This window comes from Passer montanus, unplaced genomic scaffold (assembly GCF_014805655.1).
Source record: "Passer montanus isolate IOZ18808 unplaced genomic scaffold, ASM1480565v1 scaffold185, whole genome shotgun sequence".
Lineage (NCBI taxonomy): Eukaryota > Metazoa > Chordata > Aves > Passeriformes > Passeridae > Passer > Passer montanus.
The window spans coordinates 403,230-415,822 of record NW_024365937.1 but is presented as its reverse complement, the minus strand read 5'-3'; the positions used below and the strand labels follow the sequence as shown (position 1 = coordinate 415,822).

The window sequence follows — 12,593 nt, the reverse complement described above, 5'->3', positions numbered from 1 at the left end:
CTCCAGCCACAAGCACTGGAGCTCAGGACATGCCCAGACTTGTCCCCACATGCCCAGCTGTTGTGGGAACTCAGTACATCACTCCAGATGTCCAGAACTACCGAGACAACCCTTGGGGGGCTCGGAGGCCCTGGAATGTTGCCAAAAGTACCTGGTGGCTTGACTTTGATCCTTTTAAAGAAATGACACCTGAAGGTGATCCACTTACTCCATGTAGCACTGGTGGCATGGTGGGTAGAGGGGACTTTGCTTTGAACATCCACCCCAGTACTGGTAATCAGGGTGCCAGGAGGAGTTGTGCTTTAGTGCCTATTACCTCTGAAGCAGCTTGGACTCCTTCATAGGCTGCTAAAATTTCCTTCTCTGTTGGAGTACAGTTTGGCTTCATACCCTCTGTATCTTTGACTCCAAAATCCTAGTGGTCGGCCTCGAGTCTCCCCAGGCACCTTCTGCCACATCAAGCTCATACTGGAGCTCTAATATGTCTGGCACAGCAGCGCTCAGTGGTGGAGTCACTTCATTCAAGGCACGATAGTCCACAGTCAATCTCCATTCTCCTTCAGATTTACGCACAGGCCAGATGGGGCTGTTGAAAGGTGAGTGGGTCTTGCTAACCACCCCTTGGCTCTCCAGCTCACGGATCATTTTGTGGATGGGGATCACGGCATCTCGATTAGTTCTGTATTGTTGGCGGTGCACTGTCGAGGTGGCAATTGGCACTTGTTGCTCTTCCACCCTCAGGAGTCCTCCTGCAGATGGTTTTTCTGATAGTCCAGGCAAGGCATTCAATTGCTTGACACCCTCTGTCTCTACAGCAGCTATTCCGAATGCCCATTTGAGTCCCTTTGGGTCTTTGAAATACCCACTTTGGAGATAATCTATGCCCAAAATACATGGGGCCTCTGGGCCAGTCACAATAGGATGTTTCTTCCACTCATTTCCAGTCAGGCTCAACTCAGCTTCCACCAAAATAAAATCCTGTGATCCCCCTGTCACACCAGCAATAGAAACAGATTCTGCCCCCACATGTCTTGATGGGATTAATGTGCACTGTGCACCAGTATCAACTAAAGCTTTATATTCTTGTGGTTCAGATGTGCCAGGCCAACAAATCCATAATGTCCAAAAAACATGGTTTACCCTAGCCTCTACCTGGCTAGAGGCAGGGCCCCTCTAAGCCTGGTTATCCTTCTTTCCCTGGGCATATGTCTTGGAGGTTCCTTCAAGGGGATCGAAAATATTGGCATCATCATCATATGTGGCAGTTTGGTTCCCCATGTGTCTTGATGGAATTATGGTACACTGTGCACCAGTGTCGACCAAAGCTTTATACTCTTGTGGTTCCGATGTGCCAGGCCAACGAATCCACACCGTCCAGAAAACACGCTTTTCCCTAGCCTCTACCTGGCTAGAGGCAGGGCCCCTCTAAGCCTGGTTATCCTTCTTTCCCTGGGCATATGTCTTGGAGGTTCCTTCAAGGGGATCGAAAATATTGGCATCATCATCATATGTGGCAGTTTGGTTACGGGCCACTGGAGCTGCTTCCCTTTTGGAACTTCCTCTCTGAGTCCTCAGTTCACAAACCCGTTGGGCCAGAGCAGCAGTTGGCTTCCCGTCCCGTCTCCTCATGTTTTCTCCACAATCGCGCAGGAAGAACCACAGCTCAGCTCGTGGGGTGTACCTTCTCTCTCCACCTGGGGAACATCTGTGTTGGGTACCAGAACCTCTGATCTGTACTGCTGAGATTTGGAGAAGGTCTTCTTTAATCTCCTCTCTGAGCTTCTTATGATTCTCCTCTATCTTGTCCTCTAATCTCTGCAGACGTGTTTCCACCACAGCGATTCTGGCATGTGTTGGGCCATGTGCAGCATCTGCATATGCTCGGAGCTTCTTTGCCATGTCTAGCACAGTCTCCTCACTGTCGTCCTGCTTCATTATAGCTAAAGCAGAAGCATATTCGTGTGGCCCAAGTCGTACAAGTTTTCACCACATCACGGATGTACATGGTACCAAGTCTGGATTTACAGTGTTTATGTCATCTGAGAAGACAATCTCTGCCACTGCCATTTCCCTCAAGCATTGAATCCCTTGTTCTATGGTTTTCCACTGGGTTTGCTGCATATAGAGATCATCAGCACACAGGTGTCTTTGTGCTATGCTTCCCAGGACCCGTGCCCAGAGGCTGTGAGGGTTAGCCCCCCTCATCATGCCTTGGTCAATGACAGGATCATGTGACAGGGATCCCAAATGCCTTGCTTCACTACCGTCCAAAACTGTAGCCTCACCTGCAGCATCCCAGAGACGGACTAACCAACTAATTATGGATTCATCAGATCGTCAGGTGTAATCCTTCCTTAGGCCACGCAGGTCCTTCAGGGAATAGGACTCAATAGTGTCTTCTGCTGTTGTCTCAGTTGCTTTAACTGTGGCTTTTTTATCAGTAATTGCTGTTGAGGGTCCTTCCCCTGCATCATCATTGTCGGTCACTGGCCGATTAGTTTTCCTTGTGTGCTTCTTTCCTGCTGCAACTGCCAGTGGCTTAGGCTTACTGTGTTTTAGCTACAGCCTGAGTAGCTGGGGTAGCTGCTGATTTATCTCCCTGCTCCCCTTCCTCTGTCTGCTGCCCTGCAGTATCTAGCAGTGTGCGATAAGCATAGGCCAGGGCCCAGCTTATTGCAATGAGTCTTTTCTCTTTAGAGTCATCGTGGCACTTCTCTTTTAGGTATTTCCCTACCTCAGCTGGGTTCTGAATTTGTTCACATGGAAAATCCCAGGCTACAGGGTCAGAAAGTTCCTTCAGGGTTTGGCCCATATTTTCCCATTCTCCACATCACTCAGGATTCTCCATACCTGGGTCTACTTCTGGGTCAGGGGTCTCCTCAGCTCTTCTAGACATCTCAGCCCTCATTCCAGAGAAGCTGCAGACCATATAGAGGAAGCTTACCAGATTAAATACCAGAAAGATGGTCTCTTTAACACTCAGGGGAAACTGAACATTCTCAAAAAGTGATGTAACAGATTCAAAGGCAAGGCAAGGCAAGGCTGGAAAGCCTCATTCCCTGCTCCTCCTCTAATCAGCTGGGTGCAATTACTAATAAATTCCCAAAACATACTGCTAGAACTGGGATGCAGGGTAGGACGAAGAAACCATAAACCATACATATCGTAAACAGACGCCAGTATCTTTGTAAACGCCTTATAAATCATTATCACCGAGGTCGGCACAATAGCTATTCCAATCTGTGCCCCCTTACCGCAAAAACTACATGATAGGGACAATAATCCTAGTGACCAGAATGGTATTGAAACCTCAAAAAGGTCTAGAGACCAGAGCCACATAAAGGCCTCCCCAAGAGACATTACAAATTCAAGTAACATGGCTGCTGGTTACTTTAACCTACTACACGGCAAGCACAACCAACCTGAAATCAATAAAGGGTTTTTTCCACTTTCTCGAGCCCCATGTTGGGTGCCACTAACAATATTTGTCCTGGTTTAGGGCAAGTTTGGGAGATAACCCCCAAAGGGGCTTCTCTACAAAAGCAGATTCAATTGCCCCTTCCTCCCACAACCGGTTCGGGAGAAAATACCTCCTTGGAGAAAAAAGTGGGAAAAAACCTGTTTATTAAACCTAAACAGAACAAGACGATTGGGGATAAAAGCATCATATAGTCAACCCAGGACAAGTGAAGACTGGATGCCTGCACTGAAGGATGTGGGATCACCTGCCTGAGCCTGCATTGGGACCTCCGTGATAGACAGAAGTGTCCTATTGTGCCTGTTGCATTCCACAGCAGCAGATAGTTATTGTTTACATTTCTTTCCTGAGGCTCTCAGCTCCTCAGGACGGGAAAAATCCTAGCAGAGGATTTTTCATAAAATATCATGGCTACAGATGACCAATCACAGCCACCTATGTCAAGGCCTTGAGCAGTCACAAGATTTTATCATTCCATTCCTGTCCTTTCTAGCTTTCTGATGTATCCTTTCTCTCTATTCCTTTTAGTATAGTTTTAGTATAGCAATATAAAGTCATTCTCAAGATTCTCATCTCTTCCCTCGTCCTGGGACCCTCGAACACAACCATACCCTACTATATAGTGAGCTAATTCAGCAGAGACAAACCTCAAACCAACTGCTTTACACAAAGCTTAATCCAAATCCTCAAGATTCAAAACATTTTTAGCCATTCCCTTCTCATTCAGCACTGCGTCATGTGTTAAATTTGGGAAAGCCAAAGAAAACAGACACTACCCTCAGGAAGGCTGTATCCTCAGGATTTCCAAACCAATCAAAACCAGGAAAAATGGCAAAAGAGTCACAAATCCAATCACAAAGCTGAACTGCGAGTCCGTTACTTAGAAGAAAGGATGTTCAAGGATATGCAGACAATTTGGTCCTTCAGAAGCAAAGAAGGGACTTGGAAACACTCAGTTACTGCTTTGAAAACCTAACAATACTTTGTCAGTCAAAGCATACTCTGAAAGAGTAATACTGCCTAAAACTCTTGGAGAAATTTTCCATGCTCAATGGGAAGCTACTGGAAATAGTATCAAAGAAGAGCTGATAACTCAAAAGCTGGCCTCCAAAATCTTTCTAAACTGTGCTCAGAAAAGCTTCACAATAGCAACCCTGGGAGCAGGGGCTTCTACCAATTACTAGAATAAGGTTGGGAGCAGAATCACATTTTTTCTATTCAGTTTGTTCTGTGGCATGTGTTGGTCCAGCCCAGTAAGCAGGAAGATGAATGTGTTCTCCTGGGAGAGAAGGGCAGAGCTACTGAGCAACAAATTTTGTCCACAGAACCATTGACAGGCCTGTATGGAGACAGGGCCTGCAAGTCCATCCAGCTTATCCCTAAAAACAGAGAAGGGAAGCTATAAATTCCCATTCCCTTTTGGTGTCCAACCCTACCAGGGGGATTAAAAACCTGGTTTCCAGTAATTTCTCCAGCTGCCCATCTCAGGGTGGTGAGGGCAGTTCTCTGAACACCTGAGCTCAGGGCATGGCTCTTCCCAGGCACTTGGAAATGGGGCAGGATATTCTGAACTGACTGCACAGGAGAATAACACACAGACACTTGTTCACTGGAGAGTACAATGACACAGAGACAAAATTACTACCCTGGCATAAGACCTGAGAGTGATGCCTCTCCACAGAAAACTACTGATGCTCAAATACCAGCAACAGACACAACAACAGGAACGCCATGAATGGACACCCATTACATGACCAGGGCTACGAGCAAATAGAGATAAGGGGATTCTGACTGTCTTTACATTTCCCTTGTGTGCTCTGTCACCTTTTTGAGGAACAAAACAAACTTCCACAGAATTTCCACAGAAACATCAATCCCTTTCTCTCTTCAAAGCCACACAAAAATGTAGTTAAAAGGGAAGATTTTTTTTCTTATGTGGTAGTGGATGTTTGTCCAAAAAAAGAGTATTGAGCCTGCCAAACTACTTTTGAAAGGGCACCATATCTGTTGCATGTTTGAACTTCTTTCCCATGGAAAGCAGAGTTTCAGGGAAAAGGAAGGGTGCACACCAGGATCTCTCATGCTACTTTGAAGTAGAGGTGCAAGCAATGCACAATCTAAAACCTGGATAGAGCCTCCACAGTAACTTCCCCAGCCTCTGTCATACATCGTAATTGTTAGTGGAAATACCACACCAAGTTATTGCTTCTGTTTTTAAAATCTCATTCTAACTCATTATTTGTATCCAATGTTTCAAATACAAGTGGATCATTCCTGTATAATGTGAAAAGCAATGATTTTTCTAAGGCTTGATTGGGTCAAAACTGCAAAACCACATGACACTTCCTGAGGCACATCTCAGTCAAACAGGACTTGGAAAGGTTCACATTCAGAAAACAAGGCAGGCTTCAACCAAATGTTGAGATTATTACATGCCTAAAATAACCCATGGACTGACTCCAAAAGCCACCCAAAATCATCAGGAGCTGTTTCCCTGATTCTGATAATATTTTATTAAAAAAACCCTTGTATTTGCACAAGACAAAGTAATCCACCAGCATTTGCCAACTAAAATGAATTGCATTAAACTCAGACACCTTTAGATTACTACAGTTTCTTTAAGAAAGAAAACCAACAATGCTGAACCTGTTGAACAATTAAAACCCACAGAATGTCCCATTTTACATGAAGACTGAAGCTGTGCTGCAATTCCTTTCTCCCAGAGGTTAACAAGGAAAGGCAAGCATGCCAGTTTTGCTGATCTGTACCTCTGCTGACATAATCCCAGGTGCACCAACCTTCCCTCAGGACACAGAGTCAGATGTGTGGAGGACAAAGGTGGGCAAGCCTTGACAACCTGTTGGGAGGCACACCAGGTCTGCAGAGGAAACACTGGCTGCTATTTATTTTATACTATTGCAGCCCAAAGCTGCTTTGTGCAGCAAAGAACCAAACCCTGTGAAACACCAGTGAAACTAAACACAGCAGGGAGCTGTGTGGCAATCCAGGCAAAGGAGTTAGGAAAAGGAAATACAGCAGTGCAAGAAAATTTCCAAGGATTTGCATGAATTTCTTTGGACCAGCTGTCTGAAGAGTCATTCCTTTAGTTTCCCCTGAATGTAAGATATGGCAGTAAGATCATGGAATATGCTTGGGATTAGCTCACCGTGCTTAACGAGACGGGCAAAAACTCACAGCAGCACAGGTGACACCTGTGGGCTGACACCAGCTATACACAAGGTGAAACACTGACTTGTCCAGTGGGGCTGTTAGGGACAGTCAGGGAGCTAATCAGGAATAAATAAATCCATTTTTAAGAACAGCCTTGCTCCACACTGAGCAAGATCTATTCTTACACTAACCACTCTATTTTCTAGCTTGGTGCTCGGTCTGGGCCTAGAGAAGAAACTTTAGAGAGCATATATAAATGTCCATCTTTAGATGTCTGGCACACCTTTAAAGATTAGTCATCCTACAGATCTTTCTTAAAAACTTGCAGGGTAAAAATTCACGCTTTTCAGCATTTGAAGTCTGTTAAAATTATTTCCCTAATCTTTTGATGCAGTCCTTAGGTTCCACCTAGTGGCTTTCAACAGTCATGAACAACAGACTAGATGCATTTTATTGCTTAAATGCTTAATTCTCACATAGGTGTGGGTCTAGCTGCAGAAAGAATCATAGAGTCTTCTTTAGATGTAGTTCTGCAGTTTTGACCCAATCAATCCTTAGAAAAATAATTGCTCTTTATATTCCACAGAAATTATCCACTTTGAAACATTGGATGTTTCAAACATGAAAAAACATGAGCTAAAAAAACATGAGCTAAAAAAAAGATTTTACAAATTGGAAGAAATAACCTGCTGTGGTATTTCCACTAAATTACCATTTATAATGAGGAGGCTGGGGAAGTTCCTGTGAAGGCTGCATTGACTCTCTTCACAGCCAATGAGGAACAGGCAGCTCTAGACCAGGACTCAGGTGACTTTTGTAGAGGTTTACCTTCAGGTGAGATGAATTACATCCCAGAAGTGTCTAATTTCCTCATTTTCATTACAAAGAGAAGCCAAGGAGCTTACTGATAGCATAGTACCACCACCACACCTCCTGAATCCTACCCAGGCTGACTAAGAAACACTCTCTGACACAGCCCTTGAAGTGCAGCCTACCTTGTAGGGAGCTCTCAGCAGGTAGAAAAAGGCATCTGGAAGAAGGGCAATCACAACAGTTACAGATCTGCACCCAAGTTTAAAAGCTCAGTAGTGGCAGGTAGCCATGTTATCACTGAAAACTTATTTCAACACTGTTCTCCTCTCAGAATACATCTTACCCTGCTGCTCAGCTGTGTTAGGCTGATGAAGGTAGGCTTGTGTTATAGCATGAGAAGTGTAAGACAGTTCTGCTTTTGCCTACTTGAAGGTTATAAAACAATCTATGTTTATACTCCAGTTCCCTGAGGCATTAGCAGAACACTCACTACAGACATTTTAGCCCTCTTTGGAAGAGCTATATTCCCTCTGAGGAGTCACTATCTTCAAAGGAAAGGGGGGGAAAAAGCATCCAAAGAAATGTGAAACTTCATTAATTTATCAGCTGCCACATTAGAGGTCAAAAGCAGATATTTCAAAGTAATTTTAGTGCCTTACATAAACAACAACACAGAGTTCACCAGAACTGATATAGTTTGTCCACAGAGGTCATATCCATTTCTAAAGAGAAGGTGAAATATAACTCAAGGGAAAAAAAAAAAAAAAAAAAAAAAAGAAAAAAAAAAAAAAAGAAAAAAAAAAAAAAAGAAAAAAAAAAAAAAAGAAAAAAAAAAAAAAAGAAGAGGAAATTGACCTAGTTCATGATTTGTGGAGTGTGGGACGGATGAAAGGTCTTTAGCTGCGTAATAAAGCTTTTTCTGTCTATTCTCATTTCAAGGAGCTGTACTTTTGGTCATACACAGCTTGATGCTTGCACCCAGCAAATCATGTCTGCTTTTGTAGAACGTGACTGGTGTACAGCAGAGCTGCTGGATTTATAATTCCACAGTCTCTCCACTTCCTCGGCACAGCTCACCTTCTCACCTTCACCTAAGCCGTCACATGGAGTATGTGACAGACTGGTTCTTTTATGCAAAGAAAAAGAGAAAAATCGTCAAATGGCTTCAAACTTCGATAGTAAAAATCAAAAAAAATTAAGGCTTCACACTTCCTGTCTTGCTGTTGGGTTCTTACCCCAGTCAAACGAGACGTGTGGTTTATATTTTCAAGAGTTAAACCACTTTTTGTGCAACAGTGATTTCACAAAAGGAATTACAACACGGAGGAGAATTACAACACGGAGCTATCATCTGCTTAAAGTGACTGTCTCCCCACTCCGCACAAAACCAGGTGTGCAGTCTTACCTCCCAAAACCTTGACTCAGGCAGCGGCTGCTCCCTCCCTCTCAGTGTGGGAGATGCCCGGGAGAAGCGGGAGTCACTCCTCGGAGCAATTCTCCCCTGTGCCACCGAAACTCCCCTCTCCAAGGCACGTCCACCCTCAATCCGCGGCAGATGCGATCGCCCTTTCATCAACACGGGAAGGGCTCCCCGTCATCTTCGGGTAACGCTGCGGAGGTGGCCCGGAAGCTAGATTCCCTCCCCCGCCAAGGGCAGCTTTTTCCCGGAGGACGTCCAGAGGCCCAGCTCAGGCCTGGGGTGCTGCAGGTACGGCGCCCACAGAGGGCTCCAAGGGGCTGCCCCGGGCCCAGCCCCAGCTGAGGTCAGGGACCCCACGGCACCGCCAGGGAGGCTGCCCCGCACAGGGACAGGAGCTATCGGCAGTAAAAAAAACCCATGCAAGGCTCCATAGCTCAGTGGTTAGAGCACTGGTCTTGTAAACCAGGGGTCGCGAGTTCGATCCTCGCTGGGGCCTCTGTGAGTTTTCGTGCTTAGTTTTTTATTTCTTTTTAAATATTGTCTCTCCCCTGACCGAGCTGGGGGATTCCGGAAAGAGCGGGCCGCGGGGGTTGCCTTTTGCATCCCGGCACGGCGCCTGCAGAGGGCAGCGGTGGGAGACGAATGAAGTGTCGGAGCTACAAACTGACGACATGGGCTCGGCTGTTTCCGTGGCCAGGAGTGCAAGGGCGATCCCGGCTCCGCTTCCCCAATCCATCATTTCCCTGGATCTGAACAGCGAGATTGTTACGGCGCCGCTTCCACCGCGTGGGATCTGGAGTCGCAGGATGGCTCCAGCCCATGTCTCGGCTCTAACGCGGGGTCTTGGGGGGTTTGCTTGGCATCCAGTGCTTTGTGTTGGTGTTTCAGAGGTGCTGGACATTTCCAGCCCTTACTGGACCCTATGAATTCTGCAGGTGAGCCGTACCTTGAAAAAATATTCATAGAATAACTTAGGCTGGAAGGGACTTGAAAGATCATCACATTCCAAGCCCGTGCCATGAGCAGGGACACCTTCCACTAGACCAGGTTGCTCAGAGCATCATCCAACCTGGCTTTGAACACTTTCAAGGATGGGACATCCCCAGCTTCTCTGGGCAACCTTTGCCAGTGCCTCACTGCCCTCCTAGTGAATATTTTCTTCCTAATATTTAATCTAAACGTCCCCTCTGTCAGTTTGAAGCCTTTCCCCCTTGTCCTGTCACTACCTGCCCTTGTAAAAAGTCCATCTCCAGCTCTCTTGTGGGCCTCCTTCAGGGACTACAAGGCTGCTATAACATTCCCCTGGAGCCTTCTCTTTTCCAGGCTGAACAACCCCGATTCTCTCATAGGAGAAGTGCTCCAGTCCTCTGAGCACCTTCAAAAAATAAAATCTAATTTCATTGTCTGAAAGACAACTACTCCTGAAACACACTTTTTCCTGCATTTCAGCTAAAGGACAAAAACAAAGAAAAAAAAATAAAGGTGGGGTAATTGACATGTCTATTCCATATTCTTCAGTAGAAGATTAAAGTTCTGAAATTTAGAGTCAGATTTATTAGACAGTCGTACACAGCCAAATCTTACGAGAATGCCCACCACAGGCTATCATAACCACTTAGAAAAGGACATCACAGCAGGATTTGGAAGCTGTTAAAGTTCAATATGTTTAATAGAACATATGTAGAGACTGCTAACACTGCCATTAATAGGGGCACACCTGGGAGCACCCCTAACAAGTCAGCCAAAATCTCTTTTATTTGGTCACTATTCAGCACTTTTGTTCACCATTTTGTAGGCTACTCGCTTTTTCAGGGACATCATTTAGCTTCAAAAGCTGTTTTCCTTCTCCACTTTTCCCTTAGCTAGTGCTGCCTTCTTTGGAAGAACCTCCTTGATTCTGGCTAGGTGGGAACTCTTCTTTTTTGGCAATGGTGGTGCTGGTGCAGTTCTGGAGTTGTGTCTAGTCTTCTTTCCCTTGTGAGGTTTAGCCTCAGCTTTGACTCTCTGTCCCTCTTTACCAGATGGAGTTTGTTTCGCTGTTGATGCTTTTATTTTGGTGGATGGGATCTTTTTTGCTTTCTTAGAAGAAACTCTTGGGGTGGCTGCTGTGAAGGTAGAAGATTTTTTTGGAGGCATGGTTGTTGAAGATTTGTTTAGAAGCTCAAGGACAGTCTCTGAGGAAAGTAATTAACATGGTTCAGCCTTCCTGCTTTAAGGCAAAAGTTAAAAAAGAAAAAGTAAAATAAAAACAAAGAAAAAAAAAAAAAAAAAAAAAAAAAAAAAAAAAAAAAAGAAGAGGAAATTGACCTAGTTCATGATTTGTGGAGTGTGGGACGGATGAAAGGTCTTTAGCTGCGTAATAAAGCTTTTTCTGTCTATTCTCATTTCAAGGAGCTGTACTTTTGGTCATACACAGCTTGATGCTTGCACCCAGCAAATCATGTCTGCTTTTGTAGAACGTGACTGGTGTACAGCAGAGCTGCTGGATTTATAATTCCACAGTCTCTCCACTTCCTCGGCACAGCTCACCTTCTCACCTTCACCTAAGCCGTCACATGGAGTATGTGACAGACTGGTTCTTTTATGCAAAGAAAAAGAGAAAAATCGTCAAATGGCTTCAAACTTCGATAGTAAAAATCAAAAAAAATTAAGGCTTCACACTTCCTGTCTTGCTGTTGGGTTCTTACCCCAGTCAAACGAGACGTGTGGTTTATATTTTCAAGAGTTAAACCACTTTTTGTGCAACAGTGATTTCACAAAAGGAATTACAACACGGAGGAGAATTACAACACGGAGCTATCATCTGCTTAAAGTGACTGTCTCCCCACTCCGCACAAAACCAGGTGTGCAGTCTTACCTCCCAAAACCTTGACTCAGGCAGCGGCTGCTCCCTCCCTCTCAGTGTGGGAGATGCCCGGGAGAAGCGGGAGTCACTCCTCGGAGCAATTCTCCCCTGTGCCACCGAAACTCCCCTCTCCAAGGCACGTCCACCCTCAATCCGCGGCAGATGCGATCGCCCTTTCATCAACACGGGAAGGGCTCCCCGTCATCTTCGGGTAACGCTGCGGAGGTGGCCCGGAAGCTAGATTCCCTCCCCCGCCAAGGGCAGCTTTTTCCCGGAGGACGTCCAGAGGCCCAGCTCAGGCCTGGGGTGCTGCAGGTACGGCGCCCACAGAGGGCTCCAAGGGGCTGCCCCGGGCCCAGCCCCAGCTGAGGTCAGGGACCCCACGGCACCGCCAGGGAGGCTGCCCCGCACAGGGACAGGAGCTATCGGCAGTAAAAAAAACCCATGCAAGGCTCCATAGCTCAGTGGTTAGAGCACTGGTCTTGTAAACCAGGGGTCGCGAGTTCGATCCTCGCTGGGGCCTCTGTGAGTTTTCGTGCTTAGTTTTTTATTTCTTTTTAAATATTGTCTCTCCCCTGACCGAGCTGGGGGATTCCGGAAAGAGCGGGCCGCGGGGGTTGCCTTTTGCATCCCGGCACGGCGCCTGCAGAGGGCAGCGGTGGGAGACGAATGAAGTGTCGGAGCTACAAACTGACGACATGGGCTCGGCTGTTTCCGTGGCCAGGAGTGCAAGGGCGATCCCGGCTCCGCTTCCCCAATCCATCATTTCCCTGGATCTGAACAGCGAGATTGTTACGGCGCCGCTTCCACCGCGTGGGATCTGGAGTCGCAGGATGGCTCCAGCCCATGTCTCGGCTCTAACGCGG

The 12,593-nt window shown here is 46.1% G+C and overlaps 2 non-coding genes across 2 annotated transcripts; both read left to right on the top strand.

Annotated features, from left to right (window-relative positions):
* Positions 1–9,305: 9,305 nt before the first annotated feature.
* On the top strand, positions 9,306–9,378 carry TRNAT-UGU. The gene has a single exon. It is a non-coding gene; the product is annotated as a tRNA-Thr (tRNA).
* A 2,799-nt stretch (positions 9,379–12,177) lies between these two features.
* Positions 12,178–12,250, top strand: TRNAT-UGU. The gene has a single exon. It is a non-coding gene; the product is annotated as a tRNA-Thr (tRNA).
* Positions 12,251–12,593: the final 343 nt, after the last annotated feature.